At 35.3% G+C, this 25,790-nt stretch overlaps 1 protein-coding gene across 3 annotated transcripts in view; it reads left to right on the top strand.

Annotated features, from left to right (window-relative positions):
• Positions 1-25,790, top strand: part of ILRUN (inflammation and lipid regulator with UBA-like and NBR1-like domains) — a 92,940-nt gene that overhangs the window by 594 nt on the left and 66,556 nt on the right. The window lies entirely within an intron of this gene.

Below are 25,790 nucleotides of genomic sequence, written 5' to 3'. Positions count from 1 at the left end.
TAGCGGCCGCGGAACGTGGGAAGAGGAGAAAAGACTTCTGAGCATCGAGGCATGGGGTAGACCTGGGGGGAAGAGAGCTGTGGTGTTGACTAAGAGTAAAAAGCACAGGAAATCTGAATTTGTGGAGTAGAAAAAAGCTTGGGGTGTGGAGTTAGCGGGTGAGAACGACAAGGATGAGGGGTAACTCCGGGAGAGAAATAGGTGCTATGGGAGAGCGTCGTGCATGGGTGAGACTTGGGAGTTAGGAGCTGAGAACAGATTATTTGTGTATGTGTCCGTGTGTGTCCGTGTGTGTGTGTTCGTCCGTCCATTCGAGGACTGATAGCAGAAAGGGAAGAATATTATGGAGGAGGACAAGTGAGTACGGTAAGAAAGAGACTTTCCGATGAGTTGGGCCGGGGGTGGGTGGGGTGGGATCTACTAATGAGAGATCGGAAGTGCTAGACCCGAGGCAGCGTCTGGGAAAAACCTTAGGAAAAGTGAAGGAGTGGAGATTCCTTTGCGGGAGGGAACTTTTTGTGGGGATTGGAAATCTCGCTCCAGAAAGCAGGAATGAAGAGGGGCTTATCCAGAGGAGTTTAGGGAAAGAAAACTGGGTTGGTAGATGATTAGAAAAATGGAGAACTTGACTTAGGCTGGGAACCAGGTCTTTTTGACATGGAGTCTTCTTGTAGAAAACTGAATTGGGACGATGAAACTTAGACTAAAGGAGTGTTTCTTGGCTTTGGATTTAGCACTTGCTCTTTCTAATAAGTAGGGCTTCCCCTTGTTCTCTGAGGAGGGGGTTGTTGAATTCATTCAGGGTGCGTGATAAAGTGGAGGTCATTAGACTTCCTTTAAAAGGATTTCAGGTAAAACAACTCATCTTTCTTTGGTCAGAAAACCATGAGATGAGTGCCCTTTGCTCTCTGTGTTGGGCATTCAGTCCCCTGGCATGTGGAATCTTGTTTCTCTTGGCATCACTTATACAACCTGCCTCCCCTTTATTTCATGTCCACTAAATGCCTCAGGCAATGCCAGAAAAAGAAACCTAGTCTTTATCCCACTCCTCATCAAGCCCTATCCTGAGTGATGCTAATCTTGCTCTTGGGAGCCTTGTAGCTGTGGTGGCACCAAAGGTGATGTGTGAATTTTTTTTCTGTGCAGCATCATTGGTAGGTACTACTGTTTTATCTTTAAAGATGATTGTTACAGTGAGAATGGGATTGAGTTTCTAGATGTTCAGAAAACTTTGAATGCAGGAAATAGTCTTCATAATTAAAGAAGCATTTGTGATCCCTACTTGTATCTTTTATGTCCACATGATCTCAGACAGGGACTACTACAGCCTGCAGTAGTTTTCTGAACACCAGCCTATGTGTTTGATAAAGAGTGACAGGGGTTATTGAAAACACTCGGAAGAGGTATTGCATTGGTGAAATTTAGAAGTAAAACTGTATCTTGAGGAGGATTGTATCCTGCCTGCCTGCTTCCCATCCCCAGCTCTTTTTCTTCCTGTTTACACTAGTTCATTATAGGAAACTTGGCATTTTGTTGTTGCTAGTTTGGTAGGGGAGGATTATTACTTCTCCCCACCCCAATGTGAGTTGTACCATTGAAGTTCTGACCTAATAAGTTTTTAGTTTTTTAGAGTCAGTATTTATTAGTACAATTATAGCTACAAAACCAATGTAGTGAATTTTATATGCTCAAAGTGTGTATGTTTAACATCTGAGATTGTTTGTTTTTAGGTGTTGTGAAAGGTAAGGCCCAGTGTGGATAAGGAAAAAAAATAAACATTACAGTTGCATTATAAAAATTTTATTTGAATTTTTTATAAAATTTATTAAGCTCAACATCACAGAGTAGCATGTGGTCTGATGAGATGTTATCTCCGTATGAAACAAGGTATGATACTTTTCTTAGCAAAAGAGTGAGCCATTAAAAAAATGTATTCTGGTTTTAAAGCAGTTGAAGTCAGTAGCTTCTTAGAAACCCAGGTAGTTAAGTGATAACTCAGCTTTAAGCCACATTACCTTATTTTTTGGCTGTGAAAGTCGTGTTCTTTGTTTTCTTTGATTATAAAATGCAAAATTTGTGAACTGAAGGAAGTAAGGCTTGTTATTCTTTATAATGAAAGCAGTTAGCTCCGTAATCCAGTATTATATTTTGATTCCTATGTTGACCTGGCTAAATTTGTCTTGTTCGATTTTTGTTTTAAACAAATACTTACCAAAATTAATAAAATCTAGTTAAATTATGTGCATGCTGTGTACTTGGTCAAAATATTTGTGTGTGTTAAATAAGTATCTGGAGTCTGGAAATGTATTGTTTTTAAGTGTCATTTAATGTCTAACTTTGGGAACTTTTGAGATAGTCCCAGTATAGGTTGGCAAAACATCTCTCAAACTGCTGTGGTTAACCTGTTGAATTTGAGATGATTAACCTTCCTGTGACTTCATAAAAGCCTGCTTTGGGTTGTAATAAATAACCACCATTCAGTTGTCTAGTGACTGTTAAAAAATAATATGGTAAAATAAAAATGATTATTTAAAAATGAAGGCCTTGAGTCTTCTAAAATGAAACCCTAGTCGGAAGGACAAAGTATGCCTGTTTTCAAAAGTAAGAATTTATTTTCTGTTGTTTGTAACAACTTTTTAAGAAGCTGTTGAAAAATGGACAAAATTGTGTGTTTTAACCTTGTGAATTACCTACCCTGTAAACATAGGTTTTGGGGTTTTTTTTTTTTCTTTTTAGTAGTAGGTTAGATGTGTACTATGTAGATATTTCTGTTTGTTTAATTTAGAACCCAGTATTGCTTCAGTTTAAGCATTTTTGTAGTATTTATACCTCAGCTGGCAGTTGTGCTGCTGGAAATTGGTGGAATTGCCTCTTAACAAAAGTAGTCAATTTTCAGTTCCTAAGTGACTACATAAAGTGAATAATTGGGGGTGGTGAGGGAATCCAATATCTGAAGCTAAACTGAAGTGAGACTTTAGTATAACTTTCTATAGGTGGAATGTCTTGCAGAGACATTATATTGGGCTGTGAATACAGAACTTGGAATTCTAAAACTGGATGCTGGCTTAAGATTCTCTAGTTCATTCCAGTTTTTCCTGCGGAATTGCATTTAACCTTTCCAAGATAGCTTATTCTTGCATCCATGAGGGCAGAGATTTGCATGATACCTTGTAGTGTTTAATTATCTTTCTAGTTAGAATTAATGTCAAAACTAAGTCTTTCTTACTGTAGTTTAAGCTTTTATCATTTGTTTGTGTCCTCCTTGGAGATGGAGAATATCTAATAAACACCTTAAGAAATCAGAAAGCTTTAATACAAATCACTAAAATTTTTCGGTCATTTATAATTTAAACACATTTCTCATCCTTTAACGTAGACTAATAGACGTATTTTTTTTTTTTTAGAGGAAACCAAAAGGATTGAGAGGAGGGATTACATATGATTTTTAAAAAGTTGTGGTGAAATATATATAACATAGAATTTACCATTTTTAACCAATTTTAAGTGTATGGTTCAATGTTACATAAGATTTTAAATTCACTTGTAGCCCTGAGAGTGATTTGTCTGTTACGTTTTCAAAGTGAGTTATTTTTTAGTATTTATTACAAGACGTAAATAACACTTTCAGATTTTTAGAGGATGTTAACATAGGAGTTATTTCTCATTATAGGTATGAGTAAGTTATCTTTGACCAGCATATAGACAGTCTTGGCTGTTTCTCTCCCTCGTATTCATTAGGCTAGTGCTTTACAGTTTTGGTGCTGCAACATCCTAGGTTGCCTCCAGGTATCCTCAGGAAGCAGCGTGTGTTTTTTGAAACACTACCTGCCCCCCATCATGGATGGAACAGATGTTTTCTAGAAAACTCAGGAAAAACATTTTTGTAAAATAATGTCCTGTTAACTATCTCAACATTGTCAGAGACACCCTTCTGGATGAAATGAAGGTATAACCACTATGCAATGAAGTGAAATCAGAATCTAGATGTGAAAATCAATTGTACCTCTTATCTGATCTCACAGTGCCTCTCCTGCCCGATCTTAATCTATTTCTCAGTCACCTGCATGCAAAATGAGTTTCTGATCCACTCTCTGGTTTATGTGTATGAACCTAGGGAAAGTCCTTTTATGACAGATAAAACATGATAATAATACTGGTTTCCTTTAAATTTGTGTGCCAAGCAGCAGTTTTAGGAAGAGAGTAGGGAAGGGTTGCGTAACAATGATAGAGTGTCGTGTGTGCTGTTGCATTTTTAAAAAGGTTGGGAGTTCTTGCTTTGAACATTCTTCTTTTCCACTTTTTCCAGTCTTTTTTGAGTGGCACACACAGGCTGGGACTCTGGGTGTAATATAAAATAATTTAGAAATAGAGCATCCAGATTCATTTTAGTTTTAAAAGAAACAGTAAAAAGTACATTGTTGTCTTGCAGGAAGTCTTTTTACTCTTCTGTTGCTGTGAGACTTGCGTTTCTCATCATATATCAAGTCAGAACTAATCTCCAGGGTGGGTGGAGGTGTTTCTTTACCACCTCTTATCTTCCCAACTACTCTCCTGCCCTCCACAAAATTTGTCTAGCACATAACAGCAGAAACTCAACCAGACAATATGCAAATGTATTTTGGATAGACCCCTGCGCCCCACCCCAGCAGTAAGTGTAACACAAAAGCAGAAGACAGCCTTTATTATAATTTGCTCTCTAATAGGAAAAGAACATGCCTAAAACTGTGAGAGACAAAGTTTTGGGATAATAAGGAAGAAGCATTCATGTGTTAATGCTGAATTAACTGAGTAAAATTTCAAAAGAGGTAGGAATGGACTGAATTGAGCAGAATCAGTGATTCACAAAGATAGAGTGCTTGTTATGGGCAGGTTGCTTTCTTAGAAGGTTTGACACGGTTGGGGGATTTGAATTGATGGAAAAGTAGTGTAATGTAGGTAGAGGATGTTTCCCGAATGAACCATGAGGAGCAAATGGAGCAGAACTTTCTAGAAGATTGGCTTGGCTAGAATGTGATTAATGGGATCAGGAGTGACAGGAGATGGAGTTTATTTTTATTTTTGCTTTGGAGTATTACTGATTTTTTGAAAAATTGAGGTGAAATTGACATAACATAAAATTAAACCATGGTAAAGTAAACAATTAAGTGGCATTTAGTGTATTCACATGTGCAACCACCTCCTCTGTCTGGCCAAAACATTTTCATCATTCGAAAAGGAAACCTCACACAATTAAGAAGTTGGTCCCCATTCCCGTCTACCCTAAGACCCTGGCAACCCCCTGTCTAGATTCTTTCTCTATGGATGTTCTGGATATTTCATGTAAATGGAATCATAAAATATTTTCCCGTTTGTGTCTGGCTTCTTTCAAGGTTTATCCATGTTGTATAGCATGTTATCAGTACTTAATTCCTTTTAATGACTATATGATATTCTAACGTGTATATATGCCACAGCTTGTCCATTCATCCATTGGTGGACGTTTGAGCTGTTTCCACCTTTTGACTATTGTGAATAGTGCTGCTATGAACGTGCGTTTATGTGTATTTGTTTAAGTACCTGTTTTCAGTTCTTTGGATATATACCTAGGAGTTGAATTGCTGGATCATATAGTATTTCTGTGTTTAACTTTTTGAGGAACCACCAAACTTTTCCACAGTAGCTGAATCATTTACATTCCCCAGCAATGTATGAGCCTGTACCAATTTTTCTACAAACTCACCAACACATATTTTCCTTTTTAAAATCATAGTGCGTATGAAGTGGTACCTCATTGTGAGATTGATTTGCATTTCTCTAATTACTAGTGATATTGAATCTTTTCATATGCTTGCTGGCCATTTGTATATCTTCTTTGGAGAAATGTCTGTTCAAGTCCTTTGCCAGTTTTAAAAATTGGATTGTGTGTCTTGTTGTTCAGTTGTAAGAGTTCTTTATATATTCTGGATACTGCACCCTTAACAAGTATATGATTTGCAAATAAATGTTTTCTCCCATCCTGTAAGCTTTTTTTTTGTTTTCGTTTTCTTTTGGGGGGAGGTAATTAGTTTTATTTATTTAATTATTTTTTAAATGGAGGTACTGGGGATTGAACCCAGGACCTCATGCATGCTAAGCACATGCTCTACCACTTAAGCCACACCGTCCCCCTGTTTTTTCATTTTCTTGGTAATATCCTTTGGTGCATAGATGTCTTTCATTTTGATGAGGTCCAACTTAATTTTTTGTTGTTGCTTGTGCTTTTGGTATTATATCTAGTAATTCATTGCAAATCCAGGATCATGAAGATTTACCTCCATGTTTTCTTCTAAGAGTTTTATGGTTTCAGTTCTTATATTTAGGTCACTAACCAATTTTGAGTTAATTTTTGCATATGGTTGAGATAGGAGTCCATCTTCATTCTGTAGAGCTTAATTTTGATCATATTATATGCTCTGGGACTATCTTCTCATTGACTCTGCTTTAAATATATCTTTACTTGTATTAAACATGCACTTTCTTTGGCCATCACTAAAAATTGGGCCAGAGAAGTGTGCAAGGTTTTCTTACGGAGGAAAAATTATGCATGTTCAATTGGCACCCCAAACTTAATGTGTTCAAAAGGTCCGTTCTTCTCCCGCCCCCCCAGCCCTTCAGCTTTTCTTTCTGACTTTCCCTGTTCTGTTACTAGCTCACTAGCTCCAGTGGTCTTCCAGACGTAAGGCTTGAACTGAATTATTTCCAATGCCCTCTCTTTCCTGAATACCTCAGATCATTTGCCCAACCCAGTTCATTTCCACTCTGCAGTGCACCTCCCAATTTGTCTTTTTTCCATTTCCCTTGCCATCAACTTAGTTTGTAGATTATGTTACCACTTTAACAGGTAACGTAGGAATAGTTTTCAAATTGGTTTTCTACACCTGGCTTTCTTCCTTCCAGTCCATTTTGTGGACATACCACTACCAGGTCAGTCTTTCTGAAGAACTGGTTTTGATCTGGGCCCTTCTTTTCTCAGAAACCTTTGTGCCTTGTTGTATACCAGATAAAGAACAAAGAGCTTTAGCTTGACGTTCAGGACCCTCCAAAGAGTGATCCTAACTTAACCTGCCTCTACCTTTCTGGCATATCTTTGTGCTGGATATCCTGCTCCTCTCTACTCCATTGAAACTGTTTTGCTGCTCATTTCCCACACATACTTTTGTTTTCCCAATTTTTGTCTTTTTTTTTCCCTTCTTAGAATGCTGTTCCTTTATACCTCGTGAAATCCTTTTGTTTTTTTTTTGAAATTGGGACACTAATCACTGTTCTTGGTACTGCTGTCTTTGAACTCCACTCTTGCCTTTTTAATATTTATCAGATACAGTACACACCCTGGAGAGGAAAGTGCGCCATAACACCCTTTGTTCCTCCTTAAGCATCTGATACAATGCTTTGTACATAGTTGGTGCTCAGTAGATATTTGTTGAAGTAATGCATGAAGGGAGATGGGAGTAAAGATTTCATTTTTATAGAAATTTTGAAGTCTAGTGCTGTTTGAAGAAAGAAGTTCTATAAACTAAGCTTCTTTTCAGGCTTCTTTGTAGGTTTAATTTGAGCATGAGATTTAAATGTTGCTAATAGTTCCATACATGACATGAAAGCAAATTAAAATTTAAATGACAACAAGAATATTCTTTCTTAAGCGATTTGAGCCCTCTAAAGATTGGCTCCACCTTGTATAACTACCTTTCTAGGCATGTTTTCTTGAATTAAATATCATTTGTAATCAGTTTATAAGAGAATTTATTATTCAGAAAAATTAGGTAACATTTAGTTATTTAGAGTGAATGGAGAAACATATTTTGTAAGCTCTCTAAAGGTCTCCTGGATCTTTGCCAATGTGTTTTATTGAGGAAGAACTTTAAAAAGTAACATAAGTACATAGTAAGTTCAAGCAGTTTAGAAGAGTCTAAGTAGGAGTTGCAAACTAAAATGCCTACAGGTGCCAGGTGGAGAATATGAGCAGTTGAGGTATGTTTGAGCTGGAAAGCACTTGCCTTTTGTAAAGAGAATGTCTGATACTTGCCTTAAGTCAAATATTGCCACACTGGAATGAGGGCCTAGTGTTCTTAGATTTTTCCATTTTTTCAAGAGAAGCCAGAAGTTTAGATTTTTATGGGAAATTGCTTTATTTTCAAATGTTGGCAACTAATTCAAATATTTTTAAAACACCGTGTGGGCCAAATAGGTAGGCCACTATAGGTAGGATGTGGTCCTTGGGCTGCTAATTTGCAACCTCTGGACAGATATGAAAAGCAAAAATCCCCTCTCCTTTCTAGATATAACCACTACTGTTTCTTCTGTACCTTTCAGAAAATTTCCCATGTCTACAGATTCTGTGTGTATACACACACACACATGCACACGCAAACATATATACATACACATACGTAGGTAAATTTTATGCATGTGTGTATATGTGTATATACATATATAAAAATTAAGTGTAATAAAAATTTTTAACAGTAGTGGTATTGCTATTTAAGTAATTGTTCTTCCTGTCCAGGGTAGTGGATACCATAGGCCTTGTACGTCTTTTGCTTCAGTGGGAACTGAATTAGTTGTCAAGGTACTTAGATAGGCTGATCAAACAGACATTTTTAAAAATTAACAATTCAGTGGTGAAACTAATATTGTAAATCAACTATGCTTAAATAAAACACACACACACAAATCAACCCCACCCCCCCCAAAAAAGGCATGCAGTGGTGGATTTGGTCTCCTCAAATTCAGTAGAAATTCCTTCACTGTATTAAGTAACAAGACTCTCATCTGGTAATTACATATAATTATTAAAGCTTTGTTTTCCTACGTTAAGGGCAAAATGTGTTAAACTCAAAGTAGTGAACTCATCTGAATTTACATATGAGGTATTGTCAGAGAACATGTTTTATAAGTTGAATTTTTTCGGGACCTAGAACGTAAGACTGAAACTCACTGAAGAGGTTTAACTGTTATTAAATCATCATGCAGGTGACACTAATACATTTTCCACTTATTGGAAGGGTAATTGATTTTGTAAGTGGTTTTCTAACAGTTTGCCAAAGTTAATGTACATCTTGAGATGGGTAGCAGTTTATTCCAAATATGGAACTCAGCCTCACTAAATTTGCTGTGTACTGGGTTTTAAAAGACTCACTTATAAAATTGAACAGTTGTGTTTTGTTATAATATTTGAGCCTTGGATCTGTAAAGTGTTTCCAAGAGTTTGAACTTGAATTATTGTGCTTAAGGTCAGTGATTCATAGTCTACTATGGAGCAACAGCCTACTAATGATTGACTGAATGATATGCAATGTGCTGCTAAGATGCTTTCTGGTCAGCTTTTATTTTCTAAAGTAAAATTTACTTTTTAATTTAAAAAATACTTTGATAACAGACTTTGAGTAGCGGAAATCATTAGCTGAGGGATGGGGTTTGCATACAACTGTAACTGGGAACCACTACCTTTTATAATATTTTAAAATAAAATAGTAGCTGTTTTATTATGACATAAACAGTTTTAATATGACATAAATCTTATTGAATATAAGCTAGAAATTACCATAAAGCAAAAAGAAAAAAATAAGCCATACACACAGGACCCTGAGATAAACAGTTTTAACCTTTTGATCTTTGTCTTAATATTATTGTGTGTGTGTACCTGTGTTTGCTTTATAGAAATGAAGTATTTACTGTATTCCAGGTACTGTTTTAAGTGATTAAGTTTAATATATAATTTAATGTTCACAATAATTCTAGGAAATAAATACTGTTATCCTCATTTTACAGAAAAAGAAAAGAGGCTCAGCAAGGTTAAATAACTTACCTAAAGTTATGTGGGTAATAAGTGGTAGAAATAAGATTCAAATGTCAGCAGTCTGGGACCAGAGCCTGTGCTCCTGATTGTTGTGTTTTACGCACTGTATGGGTTTTTAGGATTGTCATAACAAATTACCACAAACTGGGTGGCTTAAGACAAATTTATTCTGGAGGCTCAAAGTCTAAATTCAAGGCATTGGCAGGACCATGCTTCCTCTGAAGTTCTTGGGAAAGAATCCTTACCTCTTCTTAGCTTTTGATAGCTCCTGACATTTCTTGGTGTTTCTTGATTTGTAGCTGCATTTCTTCAGTCTCTGACTCAGTAGTCCCATGACCTTCTTCTTTGTGTGTGTCTTCAAATCTCTCCCTCCTTAGAAGGACATCAGTTAGATGTGGGGCCTAACCTGATCTAGTATGACATCATATTAACTAATTATGTCTGCAAAGACTCTTATTTCCAAATAAGGTCATGGTTCTGAGGTTCCGGGTGGACATGAATTCAGGGGGATTCCTTTCAACCAGTATACACACTGTACACACTATTTGTAATTTGTTTTCACTTAAAAATCTCTTAGACCATCTCTCCACTCTTAATAAATATGATTCTACACTTTTGTTTTAAAGGCTTCACAGTATTCCTTTACATGAATATAGAATAATTAAAAAATCCCTTTGTGTTGAATATAAAAGTTGTTTTCAATTTTTTGTCAGTATTAAATATCCTTGTAGCTAAATCTTTGCTTGCATCTTAGTTGTAATTTCCTTAGAATTAATTCCTAGAATTAGGTTGCTGGGCTAAAGATAAATACGGCTTTTAGTGCTCTTAATACTAAATTGCCAAATTCTTTCTCCCAAAAAGGTCAGACTAATTTGTATTTCCACCACAACTGTATAAGTGACTGTTTCTTTAATACCTCATCAATGCAGCATATTATAATTAAAAAATTTTTTTTTAGTTTAGTAGGTAAAAAATGTGATCTTGTTTTAATTTGTATTTTGTCATTTCTAATGAGTACCTTTGTGTGCTAAATGTCTGTTATATTTCTTTTATAAATTGATTGAATGCACCCTTTGTCCATTTTCCATAGGGAAGTTTGCCTTTTTGGGAAGTGGAAATATCTTTTTTTCTCCTGATTATGAAAGTAATAACATTGAATATAAAAACCCAGCAAATTTAGAAATGTCAAAGGAAGACAATAAAGCCACTTATAATGCTACTCAAAGCTAGCTAATCACTGCTATCAGTTTATATATGTATACATATGTGTATATATAGGTCTTCATACGCATATTATATATTTTAAGTTAAAAATGTAATTATATAATACCTATTGCTTTATAGCCTACTTTTTTACTAAGCAGATTTCTTTCCATGTGTTTTTCATGGCTGTTAGTATTCCATTACTTGAGTATTCTGTAACTTAAGCAGCCGTTATTAATTTTTTTGTTTTTCACTATTATAAATATCTGTTCACTTGTCTAATTATTTCCTTGTCTCTTCCTTAATTAATAAAAAAATTGTGACATATAATCCATGTATTTATTTAGGACAAATTCTTAGAAATGGAATTGCCAGGTCAAAGGTATGCCCTTTTGAAGGTTCTTGATAAACATTGCCAGATTGCCTCCATGAAGGATGTACCAATTAATATCTTACAGTTAGACATTAGAAAGTCTGCTTTCTGGGAATTATAATTTTTAGTTTTTGCTGAGTTTTTATTTTATCTAATAGATAAAAAGCATTACTTGTGAAGTCTGTTTTGTTTGTGTGTGTTGGCTATTTTTTATAGTTACATTTTTATTTTGGAGAAGAAAGTATAATGAATCCTTTGTACACATCATCTTGATTTCATAATCATTAGTATTTTGCCTTTTTTTTCATCCTTTTTCTCCACTAGAAGAACAGTATTTTAAAGGAAATTCCAGCTATGTGGTAGTTACTTTTTTTTGGTTTTTAATATGTAACAACTTTATTGAGGAATACTTTATATATCATAAAATTCACCTATTTTAAGTGCACAATTCAGTTATTTTTGTTAATTCATGGATTTGTATAGTCACATCATCATGATCCAGGTTTGGAACATTTCCATCGCTCCAATAAGATTTATGCCAGTTTGTGATCAGTCCCCATTATTACCCCAGCCCCAGGCAACCACCATTCTGTTTTGTCTTTCTGGGTTTGCCTTTTCTAGATATTTCGTATAAATGTAAATTTGCAGTATGTGGCTCCTTTCCCTTAGTACAATGTTTTCAAGTTTTATCCATATTGTAACACATATCATATATGGAAACTTGTTGTTTCATTGCTGAATATTATTCTACATACATTAAAAATTATTGTTAAAAAATAATTACTCAAAGAGTAGTAAAGTTTTTCAGTGAAAATCAAGTCTTTTTCTGATGCTAGACTTCTTTCTCTTGCCAGAGGCAGTAACCACTGTCAGTCTCCTTTGTGTCTTTCCGAATGTTATTCTATATGGTTTTTTTAAATTTATTTTTTTAATTGAAGTATAGTTCATTTACAATATTGTGTTAGTTTCTGGTGTGCAGCAAAGTGATTTAGTTATACCTATATATACACACATATTCTTTTTTATATTCTTTTCCATTATGGTTTATTACAGGATATTGAGTATAGTTCCCTGTGTGCCACAGTAGGACCTTGTTGTTAATCTATTTTATATATAGCAGTTTATATCTGCTAATTCCAGACTCTTAATTTATCCATCCCCATCCTCTTTTCCCTTTGGTAACCATAAATTTGTTTTCTACGTCTGTGAGTCTTTGTTTTGTAAATAAGTTCACTTGTGTCATATTTTAGATTCTGCACATAAGTGATATATGGTATTTGTCTTTCTCTTTCTGACTTACTTCACTTAGTATGATAATCTCTAGTTCCATCCACATTGCTGCAAATGGCATTATTTCATTCTTTTTTAATGACTGAGTAGTATTTCATTGTGCATTTATACCACATCTTTATTCATCTGTTGAGGGACATTTAGGTTGCTTCCATGTCTTGGCTATTGTAAATAGTGCTGCTATGAACATTGAGATGCCTGTATCTTTTCGAATTAGGAATGGGATTACTGAATCGTGTGGTAAGTCTATTTTTAGTTTTTTAAGGAACCTCCATAGTGTCTTCCATAGTGGGCTGCACCAGTTTACATTCCCCCTAAGTGTAGGATGGTTCCCTTTTCTGCACACTCTCCTACATTCGTTATTTGTAGACTTTTTAATGATGACCATTCTGAACAGTGTGAGGTTGCATCTCATTGTAGTTTCGATTTGGTATTTCTCTAGTAATTAGACATGCTGAACATCTTTTAATGTGCTGTCGGCCATCTGTATGTCTTCTTTGGAGAAATTATTCTATATAGTTTTAATACATGTAAATGTCTTTGCTTTTTGGTGTCTTTGTCATTTTAAAAGTTGATTTATAAATTATGTTTTACACATTTTTCCTGGTTTCCTATTTGTGTTTTAATTTCTTAAAATTTTATTTAGATACATAATCATAAAAATAATGTTTCTTGTGATAAGTTTAGGTAGTACATAAATCCCTGTTTCCCTTCCCATCTCATTCTCCAGAAGTGACCATTATTTTTCAGAGACATTCTGTACCTTTGTAGGCATGTATTTGATCAGAGTGGTCACAGAGTCCTTATGTATATGCTAAGGAGAAGTTATCACTATACTTTCCTCCATTCTCCATGCAGTTTTAAATCCCTCTTACCATTTTTTTTTCTGAATAAGAACTGTCTTGTGTATGGATAGCTAAGTCATGAAAGTGTCCCTGATAGATGTCTTTAGGTCTTCAGGCTAGGCCTTGTTGGGAAATTTTCTCTTCCGCAATGCTTTTAAAACAAATTTTGATAGGTTATTGAGGTACGGACTTTAGGCCAAGCCACTTCAGACTTATCATCCACCTCAGTTGTCAAGAATTTTCTAACTGGGAGAGCATGATATATAGGTACACCATCTTGTGTGTACAGGTCTCATCCCCTTCTTCATACTTTAAAACACACAAATGGAATCGTACTATACATACTATTCTTAGGTTAGCTTGTTTAACTTCACAATATGGACATCATTTTTTTTAATGTGGATGCACGGTATTCCATTGTGGCTGACCATATTTTATTTAACCACTTCCTTGTTTATGGACAGTTTCTAGGTATTTGCTTTTATAAAGCTGCTCTGGTATAGGTATCTTTTTATTTTATTTTATTTTTTATTTTTTGGTATGGGTATCTATACAAACTTGTGAATACAGTCTTAGAAGTAGAATTGCTGGGGCTGGTTGTATGGGCAATTTAAATTTTGATAGGTAGTATCAAATTCACTTCAAAAGTATTGTACCAATTTTTGTTTTTACTATTAGTATTATAAGAGTGCTTGTTTTGCGATCCTTTTAACATCTGGAAGAATGATCTTTGTCTTTGCATTGTTGCTGGTCTGTTAGGTTAAATGTATATTCATTTTAATTTGTATTGCTCTAATTATGAGTGAGGTAGGACATCCTACCCTGTCTTTATTGGCCATTTGTATTTTCCCCCCAGCTTTATTGGAATCAGTTGTATTTTTCTATGACTCTTGTGTTTGCCTTTCTACATCTATTGGATTGTTATTCTTTTTCTCATTGATTTGTGTGAGCTGTATGCAGATCAAGGAAATTAGCTTATTAAGTGCTTGCCTTTCCTCCAGTTTGTCTTTAAACATGGTTTATAATGTTTTTTTACCATGTAGCTCTGTTTTGGTAAATTTTTATAAAGTTGAATCCAGCTGTCTTTTCCTTTTTGATTTCTGCTTTGGTTTCATGCTTAGAAGTCCTTCCCTCACCTAATTGTTACTTAATTATTCACCTCTGTTTTCTTTATGATTGCATAATTTACATATAAATCTTTTATACAGCTGAAATTTATTTGGCAATGTGTGGAGCTGATATGTTGATCTGTTTTCCAGTTGGTTAGTTTTCCCATTTATTGTGAAATTCACATTTTCCCCCAATGATCTGAAATGCTATCTTTATCATATATTAAATGCTTATGTATATATTTGGGCTTGGTTTTGTGCTTCTTCCTCTGTTGTATTGGTGTGTATGTCCAGTTTTCTAGGGTTGAATGAGAGTTTTAATGTTCACTTAAAAAGTGTTTTTAAAGGGAAGTAGATTTTCTTCTTATAATTTTCATTTTATCTAAGTTATAAATGCACATAGTTTAAAGGGTTAGGTAGTTCTACAGGCTTGTTAAAAGAAACTAGGAATTGTAGCCTCCTTTTTTCTTATCTCATTCCCCCAAGGCAATCCTTTTTAATTCATTCAGCTAATTTTTGGGTTTTTACCTCTCTATTGATTTTTTTTTTTTTTTTCAGTTTTGACCATTATCTATTGACTTGTCACAGGGAGATGAGGATTTTGTTCCATGAGAGCCAATGTGGTGGTGAAGAGCAAAGTCCAGAGCTTGTGTTATTTACAATCTGTGACCTTTGGCAAGTTATTTTATTCTCTCTGTGCCTTGGTTTCCTTATTTATAAGGACAATATCAGTTTTTATCTGAGGATTGGATAAATTAATGTGCATAAAGATTTAGAGCTGTGCCCAGCACCTGGTAATTTTTAGTTTCACTCACCCTATCAACTCATTTTCCCATTTTAATTATTTGTAATTTAGTTAAATTAGTTCTCAGTGTTTATTTTATTTAAATGCTTATTGACATTTGAGCCATAGTGTACTGGGATTCATTTTCCTTTTCTGCACAGTCTTTGCTGCCCCAAGGGAAATAATTGTCTTGAGTTTTTGGTTTTCTCAGTCTCTTAAGATATTTTATTTTATTGGTTTTTTTTTTCAGTGGAGGTACTAGGGATTGAACCCAGAACCTGGCATATGTTAAGCACACACTCCACCACTGAGCTATACCCCAACTCTCTTAAGATATTTTAAAAATACTTGATTTATTATGTAAGTTTCAGGTGTACAGCATTATAGTTCAACATCTATATACAAAATATACAGAAATTCTTTTTTTTTCTTTATAGGGATCAGATTTTTAAGTTATCCTCAAACTCCTTGCAAACTATGAATCTCTTTTCACTAGGTTTTCAGTAGGTTCAGGTGTTCTATCAGTTTTATCTTTTCGAAGAAGTCTCTTCCAGGGTGTTTAACCTACTATGATTTGGACTGGTTGAACTTGAGGTTGGCTGTTCTCCTGGGTACCCTGGGGGTTTCTTTTATACTCTATCCACTGTGTTGGAACCCCTGTTTCCTGGACCCCACTTTTTAAAACCCCAGTTTTTAAAAACTTCAGGAGAGTGCAGAGGAGATAAATTTGAGACATTTATATTCTGAAACTGTTATCTCTGATGTTTAGTTAATATCCTAAGTTTGGTTTGTTGGCAGTTTTAAGATTGGGAATATTTTTCTCAGAATTTTGAAGGCACTGTTTGTCTTCTATTTTTCAATGGAAATGTTGAAATGTGATACTGTCCTGATTCTTTGTTCTTTGAATGAATTCTGTTTTTTCCCCTTCTGGAAGCTTTTGATAACTTTGCTGTCTCCAGTGTCCTGAAATGCATCAGCACGTGTTCTCTTACACTGTGCTCAGTTTTGGGGAGCCCTTTTAGTCTGGAAACTGTCCTTCTTGTTCTTGGAAAATTTCTTCTTTTTTTCCAGTTTTATTAAGATGTAACTCACATAGAGTTATAAGGTGTGCCGCATAATGATTTGACTTACATACATCATGAAATGATTATCACAGTAAGTTTAGTAAACACTTGTCATCTCATATAGGTACAGAATTAAAGAAATAGAAAACAAATTTTTTCTTGTAGTGAGAACTCTTAGAATTTACTGTCTTAATAACTTTCATATATAACATACAGCAGTGTTATTTATATTTATCATGTTGTACATTGCATCAGTAATATATATGGTAGTTTGTACCTTTTGATTGCCTTCATCCAGTTCCTCTTTCTGCCTCTGGTAACCATAAATCTGATCTTGTTTTCAAAGAGTTTGTTTTTGAAGTATAATTGACCTATAACTCTGTATCAGTTCCTGTTATACAACATAGTAATTTGGAATGTCTGTACATTTCACAATGATCACCACGATAAGTCTTATAAGTCTAGTTATGATATATCATCATACAAAGATATTACATAGTTTTTGATTATATTCCCCGCACTGTACATTTCATACCTGTGACTCATTTAATTTGCAACTAGAAGTTTGTACCTCATAATCTTCCTCATTTCTTTCTTTCCTCCCCCTACTCCCTTTTCTCTGGCAACCACTTGTTCTCTATATCTGTTTCTGTTTTGTTATATTTTTTCATTTCTTTTATAGATCTTGGACAATGTCTTGAATTAATCCTTTGATTCCCCCCACCCCCCTTTATTTTCTCTGTTCTCTTTTCTTAGAGATCCCATTTTTCAGGTATTGGATTTTCTGGTCTGGTCCTCTATCTGTGTTATCTTTTCTCTTTTCACCTTTTGACAAAATTTTTGGACTGTTTTCTAAGATATCCTCAGTGTTATGTTCTTTAAGTTGCTTTTTCTGTTTATTTTCTTTAGTTTTTTTTTTTCTTTTCTTTTCATATTAAGTGCTTTACCTTAAGTATTTCTTGGTTCTTGGCTATCTACGTCTATTTAAGAGGAAGACACAAAAAGTGGGTTGGAAGTTGTGCGCCTGACTGTAGGGTTTGTTATCTGAGGACGGTGTAACAGCTCCACCCATTTCCTCCAGGGTGGGGCAGTCACCAGGCTATGTAGTGTGTAGACTATATTAGGATATCTGAGGTCTGTTGGGTTAAGGCAAATGCGTAACTTCTCCTGTTTTTATCCATATCTTCACTTCACTTGTAGGATACCTGGTGCTCTTAATTTTTGAACCTTTTGGGGGAATCCTCATTTTAAGTTGGGTTGCTTCTCTACCTATCCCCACTGCTGGCTGAAGAGGAGTGAGGAGTCGACTTTCTCAGGTCGGCTAAGTCATTTACCACTTGTCTGTCTGCTTTCTAGCAACCCAGATGTTGCCTCCTCACTTGTGCATTTTGTCCTTGTAAATTTATGACTTCCCCTGCCATTTGCCTTAGTTCATTCAGGCTGTTATCACAAAAATATCATAGACTTGTAAACAACAAGTGACTTGTAAACAAAGATTTATTTTTCATAGGTCTGAAGGCTAGGAAGTCCAAGATCAGGGTGCTAGCAAGCTGATTTGATGTTTGGTGAGGGCCCAATTCCCAGTTTATAGATGACTGACTTCTGGCTCTAACCCCCTGTGGTGGAAGGGGTGAGAGAGTTCTCAAGAGTGACATTTATAAGGACACTAATCCCATTCCTGCAGGCTTCACCTTTATAATCTTATCACCTCCTAAAGGGCCCACCTTCTAATACCATCATATTAGGAGTTAGGGTTTCAACAAATGAATTTTGAGGGGACACAAACATTCATTCAGTCCATAGCACCATACCTGTATTTTAAGAGGGTTTTGGGAGAGAGCTGAGGCTAATGCATGCAGTTTTTAATTGGAAGCAGAAAAGAAGCATTGGGTTTGCACCTAAAATTTTTTATTCTGCCTTTTCATTCTTATTATGATTTATCTGGTCATTTAGATATGATATAAAATTTTGATATAGCAGTTAAATAATTGATCAAGTTGTGATGTTATATTTGAATAGTTTTCCTTCACCAAGATGAATCTACTTTTACCTGAAGGACAAATTATAAATGGTTATCTCTGGCTATAAGATTACATAGTTGGTTTTTATTTTCTTTTTTATACTTTAATTCTTTTTCTTTTTCACTTTAATTCCCACATTTTCTTTTTTTTAAATTAATCAATTTTTATTGAAGTATAATTGGTTTACAATGTTGTATTAATTTCTGGTATACGGAATAAGTGATTCAGTTATACATATATATATTCCTTTTCATATTCTTTTTAATTATAGGCTATTAAAAGGTATTGAATATAGTTCCCTGTGCTATACAGAAGGACCTTGTTGTTTATTTTGTATGTAGCAGTTACTATCTGCAAATCTCAAATTCTCAATTTTTCCCTTCCCACCCCCTTTTGCCCTGGTAAACCTAAATTTGTTTTCTGTGTCTGTGAGTCTATGTGAGTCTGTGAGTTTTATAAATAAGTTGATTTGTGTCTTTTTTTTTTTTTACATTCCACATATAAGTGATATATGATATTTCTCTTTCTCTGTCTGATTTACTTCACTTAGTATTATGGTCTCTAGGTCCATCTATGTTGCTGCAAATGATATTATTTCATTCTTTTTTATGACTGAGTAGTATTCCTGTGTGTGTGTGTGTGTGTGTGTGTGTGTGTGTGTGTGTGTGTGTGTGTACATCACAGCTTTATCCATTCGTCTGTTGATGGACGTTTAGGTAGCTTTCATGTCTTGGCTATTATAAAAAGTGCTGCTTTGAACATTGGGGTACATGTATCTTTTTGAATTAGAATCTTCATCTTTTCCAGATACATGCCCAGGAGTGGGATTGCTGGATCATATGGTAACTCTTATTTTTCATTTTCATAAGGAACCTCCATACTGTTCTCCATAGTGGCTGCACTGATTTAGCCCCTAACTTTTTATTTTGAAGAATTTCAAAACTATAAAAGAGTTCAAAGACTAGTACAATGACTACCTATATAATTACCATTTTACCACATTTGCTTTATTTATTTATTTGTTTTCTACATTTGCTTTATTTTTAAAGCATCTTTATTGAAGTATAATTTACATACCTTAAATTAACCCATTTAAAATAGTTGATTTTTGGTAAGTTTACAGAACTGAGCAACCATCACTTCAATCCAGCTGTATATTTTCATCATTCCAATAAGATTTCTTCTGTTTGTTTACAGTTAATCCCCATTCCTACTCCCAGGCCTAAGGCAACCACTAATCTGTTCTCTGTCTCTCGATAGTTGCCTTTTCTTTACTTTTTGTATCTGTTGGCTTTGTATCTGGCTTCTTTCACTTAGCATAATGTTTATGAAGTTTATTCATGTTTTAGCATGGATCAGTATTTTGTTCATTTTTATTGCTGAGTAATTTTCCATTGTATGGATATATCACATTTCGTTTATCCATTTACCAGTTGATGGACTTTTGGGTTTTTCTACTTCTTGGCTGTTATGAATAAAACTGCTACGAACATTCACTTGTAAGAATGTTTTAACTTCTAGATAGATACCTAGGAAAGGATTGCTATTTTGTATTGTTGTATTTAACTTTTTAAGAAACTGCCAAATTGTTTTCCAAAGTAACTATCATTTTATGTTCCCATCAGCAATGTATGAGAGTTCTTTTTATGGATTTTATACATTTTTTTCCCTGAACTATTTGAGATAAATTGCAGAGATCATGGTATTTCACCCCTTAGTCCTTCAGCAAATCTATCCTAAGAACAAGGTCATCATCCTACATAATATCATTGTCACTCCCAAGGCATTTAGCATGAAAATAAATGATAGTATTATTCAATGTATAGTCTATATCTAGATTTCCCTATTTGTTCTCTGAATGCCCTTATAACTTTTTTTTTTCAATTGAGAATCTTCTCAGGCATCTCATGTTACATTGGTTGTTATGTCTGTAATTTAGAATAGGCCCTTACCTTTGTCATTTGCATGTTTTATGACATTGATATTTTTTAAGAGCAGAGGCCATTTGTCCTCTAGAGTGTCCCATATTGTTGATTAGTCTGATTGTTTCCTCATAGTTAGATTCAGGTTATATGTTTTTTTCCCCCTTTCTTTCTTGTTAGAAATAATAGGTAGATAATTCTGCATCTTATGTTGCATCACGTCAGGAGGCATCTGCTGTTAGTTTGTCCCATTATTGTTACTAAATTTGAGTATTTAGTTAAGACAGTGTCCACCTGTTTTTCTCCTTTGTAATTAATAAGTAATCTGTTAGAGAATAGGAGAATATCCTTTTCCCTAGCAGTCTTTCTCCTGCTTTAGTAGCCATTGATGATCCTTGCTTGAGTGGTTTGTTGCCTAGTGGTTGCAAAAAGATAATTTTCCAAATCTGTTGTTCCTTCTACTTTTATTAGTTGGCAGTCTTTAGTAAAGATACTGGTAATTTTTAAATGGAAATTATCATAGTCGTGAAGGATTTTATGGTGAATGAATCAGATTTTTGGTTATTTGTCTTAATAGTGTGGAGCTATGTGTATTTACCTTACTCTCAGCCACAGGGGATTGAAAGAAAAGGTTCTGGAGAGAGATCTCCTTGACCTTTGTGAAGCTTGAAATACATAAACTCCTTCACTGTGTTTTCATTATTTGGGGATGTTTGCTGTTTTTCTCTCTCTGAGAGACCACTCTGTTTTAGGAAGAATCAGAAAAAGCTACAGAAATATTTTTTCCTGAGTTTTTAAAAAAATTAGTTTCTTTTTGGAAACCAAGTTAGGTTGTGTGTGTGTGTGTTTTCATGTTTCTTTGGATGGTTTTGTGATTTTGGGGGGGATGGTAGTAATTTAACTGGTGGTAATTATGCAGTGTCATGCAAAGTAGTTATTTTAAAAAATCCTTTTCTTCTGTAATGTATAAGAAATGCCATAGTTGGATGAGCTGTCCAAACCTGACTGCTTTTCATGGGCAGTTGGCTGTCCAGACATGAAACATTAACAGAGTATGTGAGACTGTAAGTGTCATAGGATTTTTACAGGAAATATTCTTTAAATGTTGTCTTCCTTGTTCTCAGTGATCAGTTACTACTAAAAATGACAGCAATTTCTGACATATTTATACTGTTGTTTCATTGGTTTGTAAAAGAATAAGCGACCTGGCCCTCTCAGGTTTATGAACTGTGGTAAAAATCTGCCTTTATTGTAATCTTTCTCCAAGTTCCATCCAATTTAATTTAGTCTTCCAGCTATAAAGTACGTAGCTTTTTAAGCTACCTATCTCACATGTACCAGCGAACAGCCAAATATAGACACAGAGTATTTGGAGATGGGTTGGCTGCAGAATGAGCAGAGTAGGCATTAATGCCATGTGACATTATTTGGTGGTGATGATAACATTGCATTGGCTTTGTTCATCATATTACATAGAACTTGGACAACTTTTATTTGCCTCTTTGTTCTTAGAGGAGAGAATAAGATAACATAGGGTCTTAGACATATGTACTCTAGTGTGCATTTTGGGAGGTGAAGTATGCTGAGGTTTACTTTTGTGTTATCTCTAAATATGGTATGGCCAGTGTGGTTCTTTAGGGAAGATGAAACTGAAGACTTTGAAGCTAGCCCCTGTAGCACACTGTCAGGAAATCTCTAGGCAAGACATATTGGTCAGGTGTGGAGCGTTTTAATCAAAAGTGTATGTAAAAGGTGTGTGATTTCTTTTCAAAGCCCCTGTATTTTTCTTTATATGCAGAAGCAGCAGCTAGATTCGAGAGTGGAATGTTGGTTTAAAATTTAGCTTTTTGACACTTTTCCCTTTAAAAAAGGTTTATAGTGTTTTTTAGAAAATAGGTCTCTGACTAGGCTGTAGGCTAAGACACATTTTGGCCATTGCTGACTTACTCTAAGCTCTTTGTGCAGTAAACACACTTTTAAAACCATAATTATAGATTTACCTGATCATTTCGTAACTGCTCCTTTAAATTATGTCCCAAAGAAAGTTTCATGAACAACAATAAACCACAAATGTTTTGTTTGTGAAGATAGTTTTGTCTGAATCACGTTTTCTGTTTGTCATTCTGGAACTTTTTGGGTATCATACATTTTCATGTCTTCTCTGGGCAAGTGTTTTAGTATCTTCAGAAATTTCAATTAGCACTGAATCTAGTGATTATTTACCTTTTCAGGAAGTATCCATGACAGTTAAATGGTGTGGAAGGCGAGAAGAATAGGAGTTAACTTTCTAAATGTGCATCTTTAATGGATAATTGAGTTCTTGAAAGCAGAGTTATGATGAAGGAAATGACTCAGCAGAGTACAGCACCTTTTTAATTGTAACCTTTCTTTAAGCCTACTTTTATATTCATAGTTTTTTTTTTGTATGCGAAGCATTTTCAAATATACAGTATAGTAGAAAGAATAATACAATGAATAGCCATTGTATTTGTTTTTTGCTGCTGTTAAATGACCACAAAATTAGGGGTTTTAAAAAAACACTAATTTATGATTTTACAGTTATGGAGTTCAGAAGTCCAAAATGAGTCTCACTGGGCTAAAATTAAGGTGTTATCAGGGCTGTGTTCTTGCTAGAGAATCTTTTTCCTTGCCTTTTCCCACATCCGGGGGCCACATACACTCCTTGGCTTATAGCCTCATTTCTCCATCTTCAAAGCCAGCATATCTTGTGAGTGCTCACACTGCTCTCTCTTTGGTTCTCTCTTCCAATTTCCTCTTCCACTTTTAAGGAAGTGATTACATTGAGTTCACCTGGATAATACAGGCTACTGTTCCTATATCGAGGTCACCTGATTAGCAACCTGAATTCTCCTTTGCCACTAACATAGCACATACACATGTATGTTATGGGGATTAAGACATTATTGGGATGATGAAATGTTCTGAAACATGGTGATGGTTTTACAGTTAAATAACTTTACTAAAAATCATTGAATTATGCATTTGAAATAGGTGAATTTTATGTTACATAAGTCATACTTCAATAAAATTTTTTAACTTTTAGATTCTCTCCGTTGCTTTTAGGAGTAAGTACAAATTTCTTAATGAAGTATATTGCTCTCATCCTAATTAAAATTTTTTAAAATTGTAAAATACACATGACATAGAATTTACCAGCTTAACCATTTCTAAGTGTATACAGTTCAGTAGAATTAACCATGTTGTGCAACCTATCTCCAGAACTTTTTCATCTTGTGAAACTGAAACTCTGTACCCATTAAACAGTAACTCCTCATTTCCCCCTTTCCTCAGCCCCTGTCAGTCATCATTTTACTTTCTGTTTCTATGAATTTGACTACTCTAGATACCTCATATAAGTGAATAATATACTATTTGTAGTTTATAGCCCGGATACTATGAGAAAAACTCATTCTCAATTTCAGTTCCAAATTCCTAGGTGCCCCCACCCCCATGTTAACTCTGGAATGACCTCACTCTGTACTAAGGGGTCCTGTGTGGAAGTGGGGGCATTGCATAAACAAGTAACAACTACATTAACAACTCTCATTCCCCCTCTCAAATGGGAGATGACTCCTAGTCAGGTCCAGCTATCATACTGTAACTTCTGTTGTACCAGGTTCCCCACCAACTGAAGGTCTCTGGGTGAAAGCTGTGCTTTCCCTAGTTAGGTCTTGATTGGTCCAGGTATACATTTGCATGCTCTTGCACTCTGTGGGTTAAACGATACATTTTTGTTGTTGTTGTCATTCCTCTGTCCTCCGTTAATATAGAAATACCTCAGAGATACTGCTGGTTTGGTTCCAGACTGATGCAATACAGAGAATATTGCCATAAAACAAGTTACACAAACTTTTTGGTTTCTTAGTGCATATGAAAGTTATGTTTATGCTATAGTCTCTTAAGTGTGCAATAGTGTTATGTCTAGAAAAACAATGTACATACCTTAATTTAAAAGACTATTGTCAAAAACCAGTAACTATCACTCTGAACCTTCAGTAAGTTGTAATCTTTTGCTGGTGGAGGGTCTTGCCTCAGTATTGAGGGCTGCTGGCTGATGAACGTGGTGGTTGCTGAAGCCTGGCGCAGCTGGGGCAGTTTCTTAGAGTAAGACAACAATGAAGTTTGCCGCATCAACTGACTCTTTCTTTCACAAATGATTTCTCTGTAGCATGCAGTGCTGTTTGATAGCATTTTGCCCACGGTAGACCTTCTTCCAAAATTAGGAGCCAGTCCTCTCAAACCCTGCCACTGCTTTATCAACTAAGTTTATGTAATATTCTGAGTCCTTTATTATCACTTCTATAGTCCTCACAGCATCTTCACCAGAAGCAGATTCCACCTCAAGAAACCACTTTTCTTTGCTCATCCACAAGAAGTAACTCTGCAACCGTTCAAGTTTTAGCCTGAGATTGCTGCGATTCAGTCACATCTTGAGGTTCTCAAGTTCTAGTTCTAGTTCTCTTGCTTCATCCACCACATCTGCGGTTACTTCCTCTGCTGAAGTCTTGAACCCCTCGATGTCATCCATGAGGGTTGCAATCAGCTTCTTCCAAACTCCTGTTCATGTTGATATTCTGACCTCTTCCCATGAATCACCAATGTTCTTAATGGCACCTAGAATGGTGAATCCTTTCCAGAGGGATTTACTTTGTCTAGATCCATCAGAGGAATCACTATGGCAGCTACAGCCTCATGAAATGTATTTCTCAAAGAACTTGAAAGACTTGGAAGTTGAAATGACTCCTTGATCCATGGCTGCAGAATGGATGTTGTGTTGGCAGGCATGAAAACAATATGAATGTCATTGGGTATCTCCATCAGAGCTCTTGGGTGATTAGGAGCATTGTCCATGAGCAGTCATATTTTGAAAGGAATCTTTCTCTGAGCAATAGGTCTTAATAGTAAACCATGTTGTAAACAGATGTGCATTCATCCAGGCTTTGTTGTTCCAATTACAGAGCACAGGCAGAGTAGATTTAGCAAAATTTGTAAGGGCCCTGGGGTTTCAGAATGGTAAATGAGCATGAAATTGGCTTCAATTTTAAAGCCACCAGCTGCACTAGCTCCTTACAAGAGGGTCATCCTCTCCTTTGAAGCTTTGAAGCCTTGAAGCCAGGCCTTGACTTCTCTCTAGCCATGAAATTCCTCGATGGTATCTTCTTCTAATAAAAGACTTGTTTTACCTACTTTGAAAATCTGTTGTTTAGAGTCACCTTCTTAGCTAGATCTTCTGGATAACTTACTGCCGCTTCTACATCAGCACTTGCCGCTTCACCTTGCACTTTTCTGTTATGGAGATGGCTTCTTTCCTTAAACTTTAAGACCCAACCTCTGGTCGCTTTAA

Source organism: Camelus dromedarius, chromosome 19 (genome assembly GCF_036321535.1).
Source record: "Camelus dromedarius isolate mCamDro1 chromosome 19, mCamDro1.pat, whole genome shotgun sequence".
Lineage (NCBI taxonomy): Eukaryota > Metazoa > Chordata > Mammalia > Artiodactyla > Camelidae > Camelus > Camelus dromedarius.
The sequence above is the reverse complement of the archived record's forward strand: the minus strand, read 5'-3'. Positions and strand labels throughout refer to the sequence as shown.